The sequence below is a fragment of the Camelus bactrianus genome, chromosome 7 (assembly GCF_048773025.1).
Source record: "Camelus bactrianus isolate YW-2024 breed Bactrian camel chromosome 7, ASM4877302v1, whole genome shotgun sequence".
In the NCBI taxonomy this organism is placed as follows: Eukaryota; Metazoa; Chordata; class Mammalia; order Artiodactyla; family Camelidae; genus Camelus; species Camelus bactrianus.
The window spans coordinates 81,078,485-81,098,797 of record NC_133545.1 but is presented as its reverse complement, the minus strand read 5'-3'; the positions used below and the strand labels follow the sequence as shown (position 1 = coordinate 81,098,797).

The following is a 20,313-nucleotide window of genomic DNA, read 5'->3' as shown; positions in this document are numbered from 1 at the left end:
GTTGAGGGCGGGGCTGGGGTTGCAGGAGGGGGAGCAGAAGGTGACTGCGGTGAGCCAGGTGGGAGACGACCGGACCAGGACCGGCACCAGTGCAGTCGCAGTGCAGGTGGACATGAATGAGCAGGAAGTCAGATCAGCAGGACTTCAAGACTGATCTGATGTGCAGGTTGATGGAGGAAGAGTGGGAGACAGTAGACCCTACATAAAAAAAGTCAGAGGCTGGGAGAATGTTGTCCTCAAGACTCAGATTTTGAAATGGGTGGAGACAGGCAGTCTAAGATAAAGGCTGGGAACCACACGAGGGAGAGGGGTGCCAGCTTTTAATGGGGTACCAGCTGTGTGGCTCAGCAATGGCACAGCCTTGGATGGAGATGAGTTAAGGGGGAGGGGGCACCTGGTCTGCAGAAAGTGAGGTGGGAAGACCGTGCCTGTCTCCTTCCCTTTGATTCGGTACTTTCCTCGTCACGTTGACAGTTGGGATTAGTATTTTCCTAATTCAGTTGTTTTTGTAAATCCCCGTTTCACCAGATGATTGATTACAGGTGGCTATAAACTAAGACAGGACAGAGGATGGCTTGGCATCCCCCCGCTCCTTCCCTCAGCAAAGCAGAGTCCTGGAAAATCTTGGGGTTGCCTCGGGAAATGTAACACACTCTAAATGAGGAGCTGAAGGAAGGTGGAACATTTAAATTAACCTCCAGTGGAAACCTCAACCCACTTGTTACGGTCATTCTTGGCACCAGAGGCCTCCCATGCTGGCTACGATCCAGAAACACAAAAATGGTAAAGTTGCAGGACACAAAGTTGGCATGGACCCGGTGGTGATTTCCCGGTCCCACTGACTCCCCAGGCTCGGAATTCTGTCTAGACTTGGCTCCGAGGCACATTCCTTCAGCCTTTGGTAGGCAGAGGTGTCCGGCTCTCACCATGTGTACATGATTTAAAAAGAACTAAGAAAAGGCTCTCAGCAAACCACTGCTTTCTGAAGGTCAAATCTCGCTGCTCCAAGTGTGACCGGGAAACACAAATATATTCCAGATCACACAGCCCACAGGTGCAGGAGTGGAGTGCTGCGAATTTCATGTGCAGACTGGCGGGGTCCTTTCTTTAAGTCTCCAGATGCACAAGGAATGTTTTATGTACAGGAAGACAGAGGCTATGCAGGGACAGCTGGGCTTCGGAGAAAAAAAACTACGGACATGTAGTTAACTCTACCGCAAATCCCCAGATTCAAGCCACCAACATAGGCGGGAAAGAGGAAGCATCCAGGCGGGTTTCATCCAGGCATTCACTCCAGAAATGTCGAGCATTTACTATACGTTAGATGTTTTCCAAAGACGTTTTCCTGCCTATGACTAAACTGCTCACACTAGAGAAATTTGTTTCTTGCCACTTGGAAGTCACTACGCAATTCAGGGAGTTCGAACATCGGCATACCATTGGCCTCTAATTTATGATATCATCAGGAAAGTGATTTTATGACTTGAGAAAAAAAATCTAACTAACCTGGTCACTTTCTGTAAATGTCCTGGGGAGAAACATACCCCAAGATGTGGATTTCATAAAGGAAGCGACCTGCCTGAAGGAGGCTGGGAAATATTTAACTGGAAGTGCAATCATTGGTCCCTCTCCTGCCCAGTGAATCATCGCCAGGAGGCTGTTGCCATGGAGAGCCGTAGGTTTTCAGATTCTGCACAGAAACACACAATTTTATGTGATGATTACAGTGATGATGATGATGATGGATGATGGCTCAGGAAAATATAGAGGGGCTCAGAAGAATGAGCGCAAAGCACAAGAATAATCTAAAACTAAGGGCAGAGTTCGTGGACATTGCTACCAGGGTATCATTTATTCAGAGATGTTTATTGGACACCTATGATTTTCAGGCCATGCATGGTGGTGGGGATATAAGAGTAAAGAAAGAAATCAGACTATCATGGAACTTTCATCATCACGATGGAAGAGAGAAAAATGAAAAAATAAAACATAGGCTGACAAATGCTGAGACAGAGGAGGAGATGAGGGGATGGAATGTGTGCACACATCTTGGGGTGGCTGTTCATCTGCTCAGTGGGTGTCGGGGAAAGAGACACCTAGAAGATAACATTTAGGCAGATTCCAGTGGCTAAATGGAAGAGTCATTTTTTGGGCAAACAGAACCGATTATTTGACTTTCTCATTGTTTCTGTTCCCAGCCCTGGAACTCACCTAGGGCCCCTTCAGTTTCAGTGTCCTCAGTTTCATCACCTACAAGAATCGTACTGTTGAAGGGTCAGAGGTCATCTTCTGGTTGTAGGACTGAGTGGACTGAGACGCAGGAAAAGTTCATGGCCGGTGCAGACCTCCTGTGCCCTCCTCTGGCCTGGTCCCAGATCCCCTGCTCTGTGTGCTGCATCGTTCCTGAGGAGTGAGTCCCGCTTCTTCCCAAAACACCAAGAAACCCTATCCAGAGCTTGTGCGTCAACCTCTTCAAAATAAGGGCCTGGGGTTTGTTAATTCAGGTCAAGGAGCTGCAGTAATGGTAGGGAGCTGGCAGGCTTCCAGAGAGGGGGCTGAGGCCTTGGGAGAGGAGAGCCATGAATACGCTCTTTGTTCTTTTCACTCCTTACGTTCGACTTCGGGGGTGTTTGCCTTTTAGTGTCAATGATACGGAGGAAACAGGACTCAGTCCTCTTACTCAAATGTGCTTTATTAAAGCAGATAGATCCCTTTACCTTTAAGCTAAATGCCCATTGCACACCTGTTGGTCCACTATTTGCAGCCTTGCTTTGGCTGTCCCTGTCCTGACAGGCATCCCAAACTTTGGGGCAGCAGTGACCACACCACGTGAATGAGGACAGACTTCCTGATGGATTTCCTGAGTAGCACACACACCTTTCTCTCCACTTAGCCCCTTCCTCAGGTATATTTAGGTCCCACCTAATAGGGTGCGAGAGTCTGGGACATAATTTTATAGGTGGGCAATTGGGTGGCTAAAGTGCCTTAGAACTCCTGTTCCTAATCTCCTTTGTAACTGTGTGATGTTTTATTTGGTTTTCAAAGTTCTTCCCTGTATTTTCTCACTCATTCTTCATAATAGGGTTGTTGGAAAGGTTGTGCTATTTGATAATGTCTCTTTTACAGATGAAAACTCTGGTCTCTGGGAGGCAGGGTAGCTAGTCCAAGGACACACGCAGGTCATTCCCAAGCTCTGAGTGACATCCAGTTCTTCTGACTCCCAATCTGTTGCTCTTCAGTTGCATCTCAAATGTGCAGAACCCTAGGACTGGATTCGGGCCACAGGTACCATTCTTGCCGATGGGAAACAAGTCACCTTCTTACGCACCTTCCACCCAGGGAGTGATTTGCTTTCCCAGGACCCATAAAGGAGACTGCAGATGAAGCTGTTTCCTGTGCAGTGAGATGTGAACACCCACCCATGGTGAGAACATGTGACACAGAGACTTTCATTTCCCCCCGTTCCCCCCGAGGAGCCCTCCACCCAGGCCTTGGCCATGATTCCACCAATGCTTCCTGACTCAGGAGCTCAGCTCCACTGGTGAAGGAGCCTCCAGCTCAGCTTCTCAGGATAAGCAGGGATGACAGGACATAGCCTTCGCCCACCGTAACCCTGCTTTGTCCTCTGTGCAGTGAGCGCACAGCACACAGGATCTGGACACACCCAGGGCTGCCAGCTGCCGGGTGGTGGGGAGGGCTTCTGGGGAATGAAAATCAGGGTGATGAGGTCCACCTCGAGCCTGGCTACCCCAGTGGTCCCCGAACCAGCAGGGCAGCATTGCCGGGGGTTGGCGGCTGGAAATGCAGAAACTCAGGCCTCATTCAAGACCTCTGGAATCAGAATCTGGATTTTAACGAGGTCCCCGGTCCTGACTCCTAATCCTGTCCCCTCACGTCCTTCACTTTCTCCCTCTCCCCACTCCTCTGTATCTCTGTGTCTGTCTATCTCATGACACAACTCACAACACGCTTGCTCTTGAAGACACTTCTTGAATCCTTACAACTTGTAGATATGTTTTCTTTCCCTACTTTATAGGCAAAGAGAGAATTCTTTACTAGGCTGACAGTGCCAGTCAGTGGGGCTGTTGCTGTGTCTGGCTCACTCCAAAGCCACATCTCTTCCCTTTGTCACCAGAACTCTTCCATACGAGGCCTCTCTGGCCCAGCCTTCCTAGGGAAGCTTTCTCACAGCAGGAGAGAAGCAGTTCTTACCCGTCCTGCAGGCCCACAGCTGTCCTCTAGCAACTCAGGGCTCCCCCTCTGTGGTCACAGAATGGCAGTTGCCTCTTTGCATAGCTGGAAACATGTTGGAAATTTTACAAATAAAATAAAAGCATTTACCAATGAGTGAGGAATTACAAAAGATTAAGAAACCCAAAGCACCATGATCCTATTACAGACACCATGCTCTTTAGAGGGTACAGATGGAGCTCACACAAGTTAAACCATCTGGTACAACACAGTTGCATCCTACTTCCTGGATCCATCCTGGTTTTCTCCAAGCTTCCTTTTCTGTTTCTGAGAGAGAGAGGGAGGTTGCAAAGTGCATCAAATAAGCTTTCAGTTATAAGAATGGCTTCCACACAGGCCCCAGACCATCAACAAAAAGCATTTATTTTATTTCTATTGGCTTCTCTGTGGGGATAATAAATAAGATGTAAAATCATGGTCCCTGCTCTAAGAAGCTTACCATTTCTGGAGGGAGTATCCAACAAAGGCCTGGAACTCATCTTGGAACACCAAGAAAGAAGTGTGTAAATGTTCTCCATTTATTATTTGGCTCATGGGTGGGTGGTCCGTCTTCTTCATCGCTGCTTCCTCAAATCATAACTGACTCTTACAAACCAGCTGAAGTGGTATCTCCTCGACGAAGCCCACTCTGAGCCCCACCCCCAAAGTCAGAGGACTCCTTTTCTTCTGAATTCCCCACATACAGTCCCTTGGGAGACACTTCACAATTAAATACAATGAGTCCCCAATGGGGGAAGGAATGGGGAGGCAAACTCCCTGAGAAGCATCAAATCATAGCAATAAGGACCATAAATGCCCTTCAGTGAGAACTTGTAACCTGGACAATTTAATGAGTCTTTTCACAGAATCTCATTTGTGGTAACAGTCATCTCATATGCCCCAAAATCGTGGTGTAACTTATCAAAATCACACAGACAGAAGGTCCCATATTTTAACTCGTATCTGTTTTGTTTATTCCAAAGGCCCTGTTCTGACTCTCCAGTGCCTCCTGATAGTTTTCAAACCCCTGCCCAGGCCCTCCTCTCCCTCCACCCCACCAGCCTGGCTGGTGGCCACCCCCTCATGTCCACACACACTCTTTGTCAATCACTGAGTCCCGGGGTTGGTGACAGCGGCTGCGTCCCTCTCAGATGCTGAGGACCACTCTCTGACCCTCTCCATCTGCCTTATCCCTTCTGCTGGGTTTTGTACCCCCACAGGGAAGAAACTACCTTTTTTATCTATCTGCCTCCTTCCACATACACCAATCGCAGTGGAATCTAGAAAGATGTCTTGCTTTTGTCATTTCTGTATGAGTTTTTTCAATAGGATTTTTGAAGATTGAAAAGAACATAAAATAGACAGATTACATAAATGAAAATAATATAAAGTACAAGGGCTAACGTTTACAGGCAAAGAGAGGCTTCCGGGAGGAGGTGACGTTTTTCATTTCTTCTGTCTGGGAGGACCCCGACTTAGCAGAGATGAAGGCAGAAGGCAGTCTAGTTGGAGAGGATTGCATAACGGTCTGATGTGAAACATTTCTCGATGTTGATGAGAAAGGACGGCGCTGATAGATTTCCTGTGACCGTAGCACAGATGAGCAAGAACGTTTAATTCCTGGAATTTCTGTGTTCCATCCCAGGGATTATTCCTTGGGCCATTATCACTTCAGTGGATGAAGGTACTTGCTAAAAATAGGCTACTAATGTTTTCCTTAGAGTTACAGCACACGTCAGAAGAGACTAATGACCCAACGCTGCACTGTTTTCTTTTCATTTCAGTTGGCCTCAAACAAATAAACCCGATAAACATTATCAGAGTCACATATGCTCATTAAGGGTTATAGTCAGTGGCTGTGTTTGTTTTACTGTGTAATAGATGATGAAACCATGGTGATGAGTGGAGTAAGCCGGGATGGTTTTCATATTTTCCCATCTTAACACTGGAGACTGGCTCATTGTTTTTTCACCGGCTTGTATTAGAAATAGAACAGCTTACTAAAACAGTTACTCATTTTGACATGCCTTAAAGCAGTCCACACTCACGTCTTCTGATCCGGTTCAATGATACATGATGGATGTTTGAAAGGGGTCCTTAAATTTAGCACTGAATGGGGAAATAAGTCCTTTCAGGAGGTAGACAACTAGTGTAAAAGCCTTCAATTAAGAAGCAGTATTCTTTAACAACTTACTGATTCTCCATAATTGACGACTTTGCTGTTAATCATCTTACGGGTTAGAAGACAAAATTTGTCTCACGCTATATAAAATTTATGTTAGAAAAGGCAAGATTTACTGTATTGGCCTACTGTCTTTTTTTTTTTTTTTTAAGATTTCAGGCCAGTAAAAGAAAATAATCTCTGTAATTATTTTTTAATGAAAATACTCCATGAAATTCTCCTATTTGGCCCTTACGGCGTTCACGTTTTTAAAGAGACTGTGGGAGAACGGTAAACCTTCTCATTCTTCCATAAATTGTCACCAAAATGGTAAAACTGCACCTGCAGCCTGGCTGTCTGTAAGGTCTCCTGTCCTCTTTCTGCTCTAATTCATTCTTCTGTCAACAGAGCGGTCATTCTCAGATATAGTCCCATCACACCCCTCTTCCGCGTGAAAAGCCTGTTAACATAATCCAAGGTCTTTGCATGATGTCTATGACTATTCGTATCAGGGTCTGTTTTAGCTCCTTTTAAAATTCTCCTTTCACTCTTTGATTAACCCCCTCCTATGTCACTCACAGTCATCCTGAACTTTGTAGGTCCTAAAACTTGCAGACTTTTGACCTCCAGCTACAAAGAGCCTCCCACGTAATGTTCTGGTTACACTGTTTTCATTACGACTCCACTCAAATACTTCTCTTTATTTCTTTCCAGATTTACCCCCAAAACATCTAGTCAGTCCCTTCTCTGTGCTCCTGTACCACACTCTCCAGGCATTCATAACATGACATTTCCATCATCCTGCATTTTCATTCTGTTTTCATGTCTACCTGCTCCCCTGACACTGCCATACCACCTGCTAGGGATTTTGTCTTTTTTTTTTTTGTAAGTAAAATCTCAATACTGATACAAGTCCTAGCCCCAAGGAGGTGCTCCATAAATGTCCGTTTACAGCACAATTAAATAGATGAATCACAAACTGCGCCTCATGAAGGAGGAACACACCCAACCCAACGCGTATGTCTTGTAATGCCCTGATGCTACCTGCTGTTTCAGACAGGAGCTCCAGACCGAAGCCAGCGATAAGGTTCTGCAAAATTGTCCAAGTAGCTTTTAGTTTCTAGTCCAAACCACATATGCCCAAGAGAGAATCAGGAGTGATTATTTGACTAAGCATTGCTCATTCTGCCCACATAAAAGCGGTGTGAACACATCCACTTTCTTCTCTGAAAAAGTTCCTTTGAGTCTCTGCTGAGACGTATTTGTTTAGAACAACAAAGGGTGATTAGCACATCACCAGCCAGACAGCAGGAATTGTGTTCAGCAGCCACTTCCACTGGGACACAGGCCTGTGGTTAGTTTCCGAACAGATTTCAGGGACTCGCTTTGGCAGGGGAGGTACAGTCTTCCAGGGGAAGCTGCATAGGACCAAAGAAGACAGCATCGCACTTGAAATTGTTAATGGTTCCACCAACAGCAGCCAGATCTGCTCTGCAGTTACATGCTCAATGCCATTTTAAAATGGAAGTCATCAGGTGGGGTGGGTACAGCTCAGTGGTACAGCATATGCCTAGAATGCACAAGGTCCTGGGTTCCATCTCCAGTACCTCCACTAAAAAAAAAAAAAAATTAATTAATTAAAAAAAAAAAAAGGTAGTCATCAGAATTTAGTTATAGAAACATAGAAAGATACAGATGGAAGGAACCTTAGAGATAAATCTGTCAATACCCTTTATCATTCAAACGTGGATGTAATAGCGTGGAAACAAGTCCTATTTGTGTGGTCTGCTTGGGATACAGGCAAAAACTTCTGTGAAAATAACACAGAGAGGCAGAAGTGTGATGGAGTGGACCAGCCACCAGTTCTGGGCTCAGAGGAGCCTGGGCTCATCACTTATCACCTGCACAGCTACAGAAAAGTTACTTAACCTCTTCAAGGCTCAGTTTCTTCAGCTGTAAAAAGTACATCCTGCTAGCTACTTTAGAGGGCGGTGGTAAGGACGAGAGATTCCACACGTGGAGCGTCTAGCCCAGTGTGTGGAGAAACAGGGGTCCTCAGCAACTGATGCCTATTATTATTGCAGTGGGAATGGGGGAATGTGAATCCTATCTGGGGTGGGCTTTTGTCCTAAGACTACACAACATCCAAATCTTCTTAGTCTTTTGGGGGAACCCTGGGTGAGAGGATGAAGGCTCATCTCCCATTACGGAAGTTCTAAGGGAGGGTCTCTGGCAGCGGGAAGGTGGTCATGCGGTGGAAGTCAGCCAATCAGAACTCCTGCCCGGGCTCTGAACCTGGAAGTGACTGTCTTTGGGGGCACTGCCCAGCCCCTTCCCAGGCTCCTGTGATGACCACATTCTCCAAGAGGTCCAGCTACCCAGGCTTCTGAGTTTCCTACCTGTGCCCTGAGCCTGACATTTCTGGGAGTTCTCTGATCTCCTCCAGCAAATTCCTCCTTTCTTTAGGTTAACTAAACTTGATTTCTGCTATTTCCTGTTAGTAAGGCTCTCATGATAGATAGAATGCCACTAGAGGCAGACCAGCTCTTAATCCAGTCTATTCACAGTCCACCATGAACACATGTTGTGCCCTATTATTTCCTCAGTTGTCGCCATGGCTTAATTTTCTGTGTTTGTGGAGAAAGTCAGTCGTCTGCAAAAAGGAGAAATTACGGATGAACCACAAAGTTGACTTGACTTCACAAGATTAGGCCATTCTATCTACAAACCCAGGCTGAGAAGCATCGCTGTCTACTTGAGTTTAAGGGTCTGATCTAAATGGCAGCAAGAGTGGAAGCCCAGACAATCCAGTCCCACTAAGGGAGAGCCATTTTCAAAAGAAATGGTCCTCTGGTGCAAGCTTCACTTTGTGCTCAGCAACCAGTGATTTTCCAATGTTTTTAAAGATGGAGGGGGATGGATGACAGATGTGTTGGCTCTAGAAACAACAAAAACAGCTCCTTAAATCACCAAGAAGAGGGGGTCGGGGTGAGGAGGCAACGCAATACAGGATAAATCAGGAGGGAGTGGGCAGGCCTGTCTGTTATGATTGAGGGTTAGCAAGGGCGTGATGTCGCTGGTAGCAGTAAACAGGCCGGGGGTGAGGAGACCTTGGACCACAAGCTCAGCCAGAGCAGAAGACTTCCCTGAACCCCACCCTGAAGGACAAGGATATACAACCAGGATGATGAAATGCTAACAGAAACTCAAATGGGGCAAGAACGTGAAGGCACATACAAATAAATGTAATAAAACAAAGTGAAGGAAATAATGAGTCAGTATCCTGTGCTGAGTTCCCCGACGGCAGTGGTTCTCAGCATCTCTTGCACATCAGAGTTATCTGAGGCTCTAGTTAAAAATGCAGATCCCTGGCCCTTGTGCCCAATAGGGGCTGCTCTAAAGCAGCCCTTTGTGTGGAGCCTGGGATGTGTATTTTTAACTGGTCCAAACGCGCCTCTCATGCAGAAGAGCCCAGGAAGGCTGCGTAGTGTCAGTGGGTTCCAGTGCCGGGTCGTATTGTCCTGGGATGATCTGCTTGAGATGAAGACGACTAACATGGCAGCATACTCAGGGGTGACCTGAACTCATTTGTGAAAATTCTAGTTTTCAAGGTAGACGTGTAATGGGTGAGGGTACAACCCAGTGATGCTACTACTAGCCATCAGCTACTGAGTCCTCACTGGGCCTGGCACTGCCAAGTGTCCACACTCATATTAAAAAGTTTGCTCTTCGAAGCAACTTTATGGGGCTGGTTTTATTATTATCCCCATTTTACAGCTGAAGAAACTGATAAACACGGAGGAGGAGACTTTGGGGCACCACATACTGATGGTTAATTCTGTGTCAACTTGACCAGGCTGCAAGGCCCTCGGACATTTGTTCAAACATATCCTGGTTGTGTCTGTGCGGAGTTTCGGGACGAGATTAACCTTTGAATCAGCAGACTGGATAAAGCAGTTTGCTCTTCCTAGTGTGGGTGAACCTCATTCAATCAACTGACCTGAATAGAACAAAAAGGCTGCCAAGAGAGAGCTTCCCCTGCCTGACTGTGTGATCAGAGACATTGGTTCTCCAGGCCTTGGTTTGGAACTTACACCATTGACCTTCCTGGTTCTCAGGCCTTTGGACTCAGACTGGACCTCCTCTCCTGGGTCCAGTTTGCTGACTAGAGATCTTGGGATATCCAGCCTCCAGAACTGTGAGAAAATAAATTTCTGCTGTTTTAGCCACCCAATGTCTTGTATTTTGTTATGACAGCTTGAAGAGACTTAAGATTTTGCTACTGAGAAGAGGGTTGTTGCTGTAACGAATACCTGTTATAAAAAGGCTTTGGAACTGGGTACTAGGTCGAGCCTGGAAGAGTTTTGAGGTACATGTTAGACATATGGACATTGGTGGGATTATGGGGAGGTCTCAGACAGAAAGGAGGGGCATGTTATTAAAAACAGGATGAAAGGTAATCCTTGTTATAAGGAGGCAAAGGTGCTGGCCCACACTGGCACCCTTATCTCAGACTTCCAGCCTCCAGAACCATGAGAAATAAATGTCTGTAGTTTAGCATAAATTGCCTTCCAGTCTAATTTGATCTGGCAGCCCAAACAGACGAAGACACATACCCAGGAAGTGGTAGGGCTGGGATTGGAAGTCTGATTGGAGAACTTTTCCCCTGGCCAACTTCACTACGCTATCAATAATCCTTTTGCCAAAAGACCACTAAGAAAGCAAGCTTTCACCTTTCTCAACGTACGTTTCAGTCCCCAACATCTCCCTTATACCAAAGGATACAAAAAAGGTGGCTTGATTGGAGGTTCCAAGTGCTGGGATTTATTCTTCCTTCCGTCTCTGAGTGGTGGGGCAGAAACATCCCCACCTCTCCCCCTATGGAGCTGTATAGACAGGCCACCAAGGGAAGGAGCAACTAAATCTCTCATGTCTACACGACTTGACCATGTCACCAACACCTGTGCTGAAATGAAGTTTCACCAGATGCATCCTGGCCCCCGAGGGGCCTGCACGGCTGCAGCGTCTCCAGGAGGCCCAGGGATGATGTAGGCTCCAAGCCGCTCATCAGGCCATCATGCGCTGACCTTCTGTGGTCTGGTGAGTGCACAGCACTTGGAGAAAACACAAATACGTTTTTAGTAACTACATCAAGGTAAAGCATTTTGGTACAACATTCCTGGTCTTTAGATTAGTAAGTCCAACATATCAGATTCACGGGTATTCGGGGGCCAGGTTCGAATCTAGGGGAAGAGTTGGTGTGTGGCTATAAGGTAGCATGACAGGAGCCACGTTTCTCAAAAGAGGATAAAAGGATCCCAATGGATTGGGTCCCATTGACTTTTGGATGTCTTGGAGCTTGTAAACAGGAAGTACAGACAAGGAGTTTAATATTTTGTGGAGACACAGGTGGAGGACTGTTAGGGAGAAGGCATGGGGGACAAGGGGCTCTAGATGTATGGAGCCCTCCACCCCATCAGGGACGGTCAGCATGGACTATGCAAGACAGATGACACGACGGCCAGCAATGAGAGCTGTCCGTCACGCCATCTTCATAAATCCCAAACCAAAACGCTTCCAGCCATTCAGTCCTTCCCACACAGGAAGAAGATGGTTGGAGAGCCTTCACTCGGCCTGCAGTGTCTGTCTCGTGCACATTTCAATACCCTCATCTCATGCCTTCTCTCCTTTTCTAGCTTTGTCCCCTTCACACCCATCTCCCCTTGGTTCCTGGAGCGTGTCTGTCCTTTTCTGCCCCACAGCCTTGACAGGTGCAAGGTTTTGTTTCAGACTGGACTGCTCATCCTCTTGTCCTTGGCTTAGCCTTATCCTCCTGGTCTTGCTACAAACCCCCCAAACCAAGTCTCACTCCCTGCTTCTCTCAGCCCTGCAGCCATAACTTCCTCTGCACTTGCGCATCGTGAGATTACCTTGCCTGTCACCCACCTAGACTCTGAGGCCCAGGAGCACAGGGGCCACAGAGAGAAAGGTGTTGCTGCCAATCAGAGCCACAGTGTGCATCCGGGTGCTAGGTGGAGGGGCACACCTGGGGGCTAAGGATCAGCCCGCATGCCCCGTGTCACCGAAGAATCCCCGGAGCAATGCTGAAGCCCTCCTTCCTTCATACTCCTTTTCCCAGGGACACGCTAGACCTGGTTATAATCAGCACGTGCTCGCTGCATTGTGAATTTGCAGAGACTCATGAAAGACTTTAAATAACCTACCCCAAGGGAAGCCTGAGAGGAGCGAGGCGTTGGAAGTGACATGGAGCTGGGTCCTGGGTCCTGCCCCTTTCACCTTGTTGCTTCAGCCTCTGGAAGTCAGATCAGCAGCTCCCTTTCGCAGATGGTCTGCTGTGTTTGCTGTTACTATTGGCTTTGCAAACTGTTCCCTTTTCTCTCCCTCCCAGTAGTAGCCAGAGTATCGACCAGTCGGCCCTTGAAAGAGGAAGCCCGTCAAGGTGTTAGTCTGCGGTTGGTTGCGTGCGTGGCTGGGCCCCCGCCTCGCACTCACTCCGTCCCGACAAGTGCCGAAGGTGGAAACGTTGCTGGACAGTCTGTTTCGGAGAGGGATCAACCTGTTGCTGAAAGATTTATCGCCAGGGATCTGTGAGGTAGGAGAAGACCTTTACTTGAACCAAAATTGGTCATTCAGAGTTAATTCTGTAACCTGATCATTTATTTACATCTCACACACCTTCTCCCAAGAGAAGAGGATGCATGTGGGACCATTACCTCATTGAACGTAGCGTGGTCAAGTGACTGTCTCCCTGGACAGCCTGTTAGAGACTCTCGCATGCAGCTCGTTGGGATGCTGCTTTAACCCTTTGGGTTCTGTGTGAGCTCCAGTGAGCAGGGGGATGCCAGGCTTTCCCTTCTCAACTTGCATACACTGCAAATGGGATTATGAGACACAGCTCTTGGTTCTGGAAGACATGTGCTCTGTACACATACGACTCTCTCCCCAGCCACTCATGAAAGAGGACATGGCTGGTGAGAAGTGACAGAAGGCCTGGAAGAACCAAAGATAGGTTATGGGAAAGAAGATTTTGGGGGTAAATATTAATGACATATGTCCGTGAGATCAGATTCAGTTACGTGAAACATATCAATGACCACCAAAATTAGTCCCAGCTTGGCACTGTTCTAAAAATCATAACACACTTTCTCTGTACCAAGCTTTAGGCCTGTCAGAGTGCTTATTCCATTTTCTCATTTAATCCTTGGCTATTTCTAGTCTTACTTCACAGATGAGATAATGGAGGCTTAAGGAAAGATTTGCCCCAAGTCATGGGCCAGAGCTGGGATTCAGGCTTGCTTTTGGATGCTAAGACAGACCTCTGTTCTCCAGGGTCCCTAAAACCACCTCAGGAGCATGCTGAGGACATCAGAAGGCAATCTTGGGAATTGCTTTCCGTTCCTGTGTACCCACTCAAGGTTAGGTGGACCCACCTCAAGGCTCCCTGGCTCAAAATGACTCTCATTCCTCTGAAAATAGCCATCAGTATGTTGGGTGACACCTCACCAATGAACAATCCAGCCTTGACCCTCAGCAGAAGTCCCCCTAATCATGATTGGTTCACATAAGGAGGAACACTGCATCCTGGGATGACTTTTTGGATTGGAACAAGGTGACACAGCCTTGAGTCTCCATGAAGCTTACTGAAGGCTGAGAAAGAAATGCCCATCAATCTCTTACTGCTAAACTCTCAGAAGCCACTCTTATTTCCCCATCTCCAAGTCCTGTTTGGGATTCTCCAAAATCTTCCTCTTCTTCCTTGAGATAGTGTGAAAGAGAGGGGACGTCGATTCATGCCACACACACTCTCAGCCAACTTCATCCTTACCTTCCTCTTATCCTTGCATCTAAGGGTAGCTATACAACACAGTTCTGGCTGAAAAGATGCAGGCATCACTCCCTGGGCTGGATTCTGGGTTCCAAAATAAAAAGGCAGAGATGTGCCCCTCCCATTTCTGGCTGACTAGAAAGCAGATGTTATGCCTGGACGGGCAGAAGCCACCTGAAAAACATTAAAAAAAAAAAAAAAAAAAAGCTACAGAGCTGAAAGATCATTGAATCCGGATATCAGCCCTGGACCACCTACCTTAGACTCTGTAACATACATAGACAGGAAAATACGACTGGTTTACTACCCTGTGAGTTGGGTTGTTCTGATATTTGTGAACAGAAGAAGCAGCTTCTTGAGCATAGAAGTAACAGGATCTTGCACTCCTTTCAAGCATATGAAACCGACTCAAATGATTTGAACATCTCAACTGTGGCACGGGGCCCACAGAAGCCACGCACATCTAGGGAGTCAGAGGAACACACTATATATTCAAGAAAGATGGTCCCTGAGATGCCTGCTTCTGAATTTTTATTCCTTTACAGACAGGAACTCAATGAAGATCTCTTCAGGCTTCTTTAGGTTACTTGAAAGGAAATCTATAGAAAACTGGGTAAAGAAGGTTATTGTGAAGATAGAAGAAATGTGGAATGACCTGGAAAACTGACCAGACACTATAGTCAGTTGAGACTTCATTTACTACTCATTCATTCATACATTGATTTATTCATCTTGAGACTAATATTTATTGACCACAAATAGTAATGCCAGGTGCGTGGGTTCCATAGTAAATATGATTTATCTGCTTTCAGAAAACTTTAATCTAGAGATTGCAAGGCAGATGATTCAGCAAGTACTTCCTATTAAATTTTGATGAGCATCTGGATACTTGGGATCTGCATAAATTTCACAGAAAAATGGAAAAAAATAGCTCAGCATAGCTAAGAGCCCACATAATCAGCTTTTGGGGGGTTTGCCTCACATTTGTGTTTTCTCAAGAAGAGATCTGAGAGGACTGGTCTGATACCCAGTAAGGGTGACATGCCACCCTTGGACACTTTGACATGTCATCTCAAAGGTGACTGGATTCCCTCCTGCCCCATCATAGTGACTCTTTCTGGAGTGTTTACATGACTTTGTCCATCTGCTCAGGCTTCCATGACAAAATGCCACAGCCTGTGGGCTTCAACAACAGAAATGTCTTTTCTCACAGTTCTGAGCACCAGAAGTCCCAGATCAAGGACTGGCAGGGTGGGCTCCTGGTGAGAACTCTCTTTCTGACTTGCAGACAGCTGCCTTTTTGGTGCAGCCTCACATGGTGGAGAGATAAAGCTCTGGTGTCTCTTCCTCTTTCTATAAAGGCACCAACACTGTCTGATTAGGGCTCCACCCCTATGACCTCATGTAACCTTTATCAGCTCCTCTCAGGCCCTATTTCCAAATACAGTCGCATTGGAGGTTAGGGCTTCAACGTAAGAGTATTTGAGTGAGGGACACAGACATTCAGCCATAACAGTGACTGATCTTCCCTGCCTGGAAAGCACTCTTTGATAACATTACCACAAGACCGGGAAGAGAATTAGAGCCACTTTTCTTTGAAGGTGGTTCTTCAGGCACTATCGACTTTTCCTTCAAACATTCCAGTAGCAAATGGTGTGCTTCCCTGGTATGGGGACAAAAAATAAGCCACCTGGAGGGCAGAATACTCGGGGCCTCCCTCTGCAGAACTCAGCTTATCCACATCAAGGAGATACCACACCCGCCAACATACATTTCAAGTGATGTGTTTCCAATGCCAGGATGTGCACGACAAGCCACGGAGAGCCACTGCTGCGGGACACAGGAAAGGGGGCTCCCCGTGAGATACAAAGTGCCTGGGGGTCTATACTTGGGTCTCACACACCTAAATAAACGCAAAGGCTTTTCAGGTGGCTCTCTAATTGAGGTCAGAGATTTGCATTCTCACTTAACAGAAGAGGAAACCAAAAAGAAGTGAATACACCAAAGTCATAGGCAGAGTCTGTGATTAAAAACAGAGTCTCTCAGGCTTTCAAACCACTGGCTCCAGCCACTACCAGGACACATGCACCAGAGTCCTAGCCCAGGGGAGGCCTTGGTCCAAGGACAAACCTTTCCTCCTTATTTAATTCTCTGAAGGTTCAGTCTCACTTTTAGCAGCGTTAGCTACTGCTCAAGGGTCCTCTCCCAAAGTTTTCCTACATATTAAAGACAATACACCTGGAAAAGAGAGAGACACTGAGACTTTCAACATCAAAATTCAGATTGGCATAAACCAAGAGCCCCCCAGGGAAGGACAGTAAAAAAGTAAGACTTGCATACTTCCACATCTGTTTTCAATGAAACTTATGTCAAATAGTTTTATTATTTGACAAAAGCAATCCAAAGAATTATTTTGTTTTTCGGGATGCCTTGAAATGTCATTAAAAGTCACCTACCAGCACACGGACACGACATACTACCTGTCTGTAGTGTTAGATCAAATGAGAAAACAGGGGCCCGGGCCTCCTGAGTAGGAAGAGACTGGACCCGCAGGCGGGGAGAGCTGCGATTGTTGCTTTTCTTAGCGTTCCTGTTCCCACCAACCTGGGGCAAGCAATCCATTTTCAGCTTGACACCAGTCAGGAAATGGCTCTGCTGAAATATCCTCCCTGTTAATACAGGTGAGACAGATCTCTGGAAAAGCAGAGAACACCAACATGGGCCTGAGTGCTCGGAAGCCAGAAGTCATTCCTGGGCCAGCAAGGGAACAGCAAGAGTCATTTTACAGACAATTGAGAAAGCAAACCTGCAAGAGTGGGTTTCTAGAAGGTCATTTGGTAACAGGTACAGAAAGTCTACAGGAGGGCAAACTCTTCGGTTGAGTCATTTCATTCCTTTGAATTTACCCTGAAGGTATTTAAAGGTTTTAGAAAAGGATGCTTATTGTTTCGAGATAGTCCTTCATGGTTCCCCTGTGCTCCTACACCCCTTGCCGGGTCTGCCAGGAATGCAGCATCCTTACAACTCTTTACCTGGGCCATTTCTCAGACTTGTGGTTAAACCAAGTGAGCTTGAAGGATGTGGTGATGTCTCTTCCAGGGGGGAAGAGCGGGCTGGCTTACTGCTCACACAGCAGAAGTAGATTCCTTATGCTGGATATCCTGCAGCAGCCATGCCAACCCTCGGTGTGCACAACATCCATCTGGGCCCACGGAATCCCCACTGTGGGGTTTAAGGGCCAGTGGAACCAATGCCATGTTGCTGTTCATACTGCCTGCTGTGCTGCAGGCAAAGTCCCTTGTCTCTGATCCAGGAGTCTCGTGTCTTCTGCCAGCATCTACGACACAGCACCAGGCTTACTTCTGAGCTGGTAAGTAGGGTACAATCAAATTCCAATTCTGATTCTTAAGACAGCATTGTTTAGTCAAAACAATGAAAGTAAATGGTTTCCAAGGAGAGACTGATTAGATCAATTATGGTGCATACATACCCAAAGTATGGTGCAGGCATTTAAAATGACTTCAGAATGCATACTGATTGACATGGAGATCATGTAACAATATATTTTTGAGTGAAAAAAGCAGCTAACAAAGAAATGTGTATAGAAGTCCTACCTTCCTGTAAGGGTATATGCACTTTTCTAGATGGTTCTATACCCCCCCCAAAAAAAGTCTACAGGAGCTTTCTCTAGGAGGTAAACTGAGGAATGAGTTTTATTTATTTGCTTTTTCAGTGGTGTGGTGCTCTCCTTCCTACAGTGAGCATGAATAACAAAATAACAATATTCATTGAAAAAGGACAGCTGCGAGAGAAAAAGGAATGTAACAAAATACTTGTACTTTGTATTTGATATGCAAATACAGAAGGGAAATGCAGGTAGAAGTTGAGATCTCCGACACGCTCTTCGTGTGGTACAGCTGATGACCCACAGATCCTAAAAGTGAAGAAATCATGGGAAAGTCCTTTATCAGACACGATCTTCTTATAACACCTGAAGATGAGTATCAGAACCTACTTTTTAGGATCTGAGATGCTGAATATGCCCAGTGTTTAAATGGACATTAAGACAATCGGTCTTAACTATTGTGACTAGTTATTTTGTGGATAACACTACAATGAATATGGGAGTGCAGACGTCTCTTCAATATATGGTTGTCATTTCTCTTGGATATATACCCAGAAGTGAAATAGTCAGATCATACGGTAGATCTATTTCTAATTTTTTGAGGAACCTCCATTCTGTTGTCCATGGTGGTTGCACTAATTCACAGTAGCACCAAGAGAGCACAAGGGTTTCCTTTTTTTCCTCATCCTTGCCTAAACACCTTTTGTCTCTTTGATGATAGCCATTCTAACAGGCATGAGGTGACATCTCCTGATGGTTTTGAGTTGCAGTTGCCTAGAGATTAGTGATGTTGAGCACCTTTCCATAAGCCTGTTGGCCATCTGTATCGTCTTCTTTAGAGAAAAAGATCTATTCAATTCTGCTGCTCATTTTAAAATCAGATTGTTTGGGTCTTGCTTGTTTGTTTTTGCTATTGAGTTGGATGAGTTCTTTATATATTTTGGATATTAACCCCTTATCAGATATAAGCAAATAGTTTCTCCCATTCAGTTGATTGCCTTTTCATTTTGTTGATGGTTTCTTTTGCTGTGAGGAAGCTTTGATGTTTATTGCAGCGTTGTTCCCAACGGCTAAGAAGTGGAAACAACCAGTGTCCGTCAATGGATGAATGGATAAAGATGTGGCATATATATTATATACAATGGAATATTATTCTGCCACAAGAAGGAAGGAAATCCTGCCATTTGCAACACCATGGATGGACCTTGAGGGCATTATGCTAAGTGAAATAATCGAGTCAGAAAGGTATGGTGTCACTTATATGTGGATTATTTTTTTAAAAAAGAGTCAAACTCATAAAAGCAGAGAGTAGGAAAGTGGTTGTGGTTGCCGGGGCTGGGAGTTGGAGGAAGTAGGGCAAGCTTGCTCAAAGGGTGTAAACTTTCAGCTATAAGATGAATGAGGTCCGAGGAGCTCATGTAAACCATGGTGACTGTAATTGATGGCACTCCATGGAATAATTGAAATTTGCTAAGAGAATAAAACTTTAATGTTCTCACACACAAAAAAATGATAAATATATGAGGTGATGGATGTGTTAATTTAACTAGGTGGGGGTGGGGAGATCTTGCTCAATGTATACGTGTATCAAATCACCATGGTGTACACTTCAAATATCTTAGAATTTTACAGGCCAATTATACCTCAATAAAGCTGAAATAAAAAAAGACAATCTGCCACCTTTACGAGTTATACTGTAATTCATCCATAAAGTCTGGGAGTCAGCCCTCAGTCCCACTGACTCATGTCTACAGGGATCTTTTTTAAAGCTCTGAGTTCCCTCCCTCCCAGCTCATCTCGCTGCTCTGGCCAAATCTAGCGCGTCCCCATCATTGTCCTGGAGAGTGCAGTCATCTTTGAACAGGTCTCTGTCTCCATCCCACAACTCTCTAGCCCATCTATGACTCCGCTGCCACATTTATTTTCTAAAATAAACCCCACAAATCAGAGCATGTCACTCTTTTGCTTCAAATGCTTCAGAGCCTCCTAAATACTGGCAAAACAGTCCCCTGTAATCTGCCCCTGCTCCTCACCACACCTCTTGGTTCTGGTCCCCCTCGCCCAGCTCTGCAGCTTCATTCCTTTGGCTTTCTTGTCCCTTTTTTATGGAATGCCCCACCCCACCCTGTCAGGCAAATGCTTATTTCAAGACTCAGCTCCTCTGGGATGCAAGTCCCAGTGAGATCATATGCAAAGTCATCGAAACACTTACCATCCTGGGCTTTTATCTGTGTCCCATCTTTCTCTCCTATTGGCTTATGAGCTCTTTGAGGGCAGAAACCATATCTTATTTATGTTTATATATTTATATTATCAACATCTGGTCTACACTCGGCACAAAAGGGAGTATCTATGGATTAAAAAAAAATGCAGTTAAAACTTCAGAGCCTGAGTTCACTCACACCCATCAAATCCTAATTCTGAAACATTCCAGGTTAAGAACCCCACCTG

The 20,313-nt window shown here is 45.8% G+C and overlaps 1 protein-coding gene across 17 annotated transcripts in view; it reads right to left on the bottom strand.

Annotated features, from left to right (window-relative positions):
• Positions 1-4,593: 4,593 nt before the first annotated feature.
• The window catches only part of SUGCT (succinyl-CoA:glutarate-CoA transferase), a 622,687-nt gene continuing 606,967 nt past the window's right edge, over positions 4,594-20,313 (bottom strand). For 10 of the 17 annotated variants that reach the window (XR_012508284.1, XR_012508287.1, XR_012508285.1 and 7 more), the window contains 6 exons: positions 20,075-20,212; positions 14,238-14,411; positions 13,126-13,402; positions 12,616-12,997; positions 10,486-11,505; positions 4,594-8,003 (listed from right to left, as the gene is read on the bottom strand). The gene's annotated coding sequence lies outside the window, so the exon portion shown is untranslated. Of the gene's footprint in view, positions 8,004-10,485; positions 11,506-12,615; positions 12,998-13,125; positions 13,403-14,237; positions 14,412-16,841; positions 18,172-20,074; positions 20,213-20,313 lie in introns of all 17 variants that reach the window. The other 7 variants (XR_012508283.1, XR_012508288.1, XR_012508289.1 and 4 more) reach the window with 7 other exon arrangements.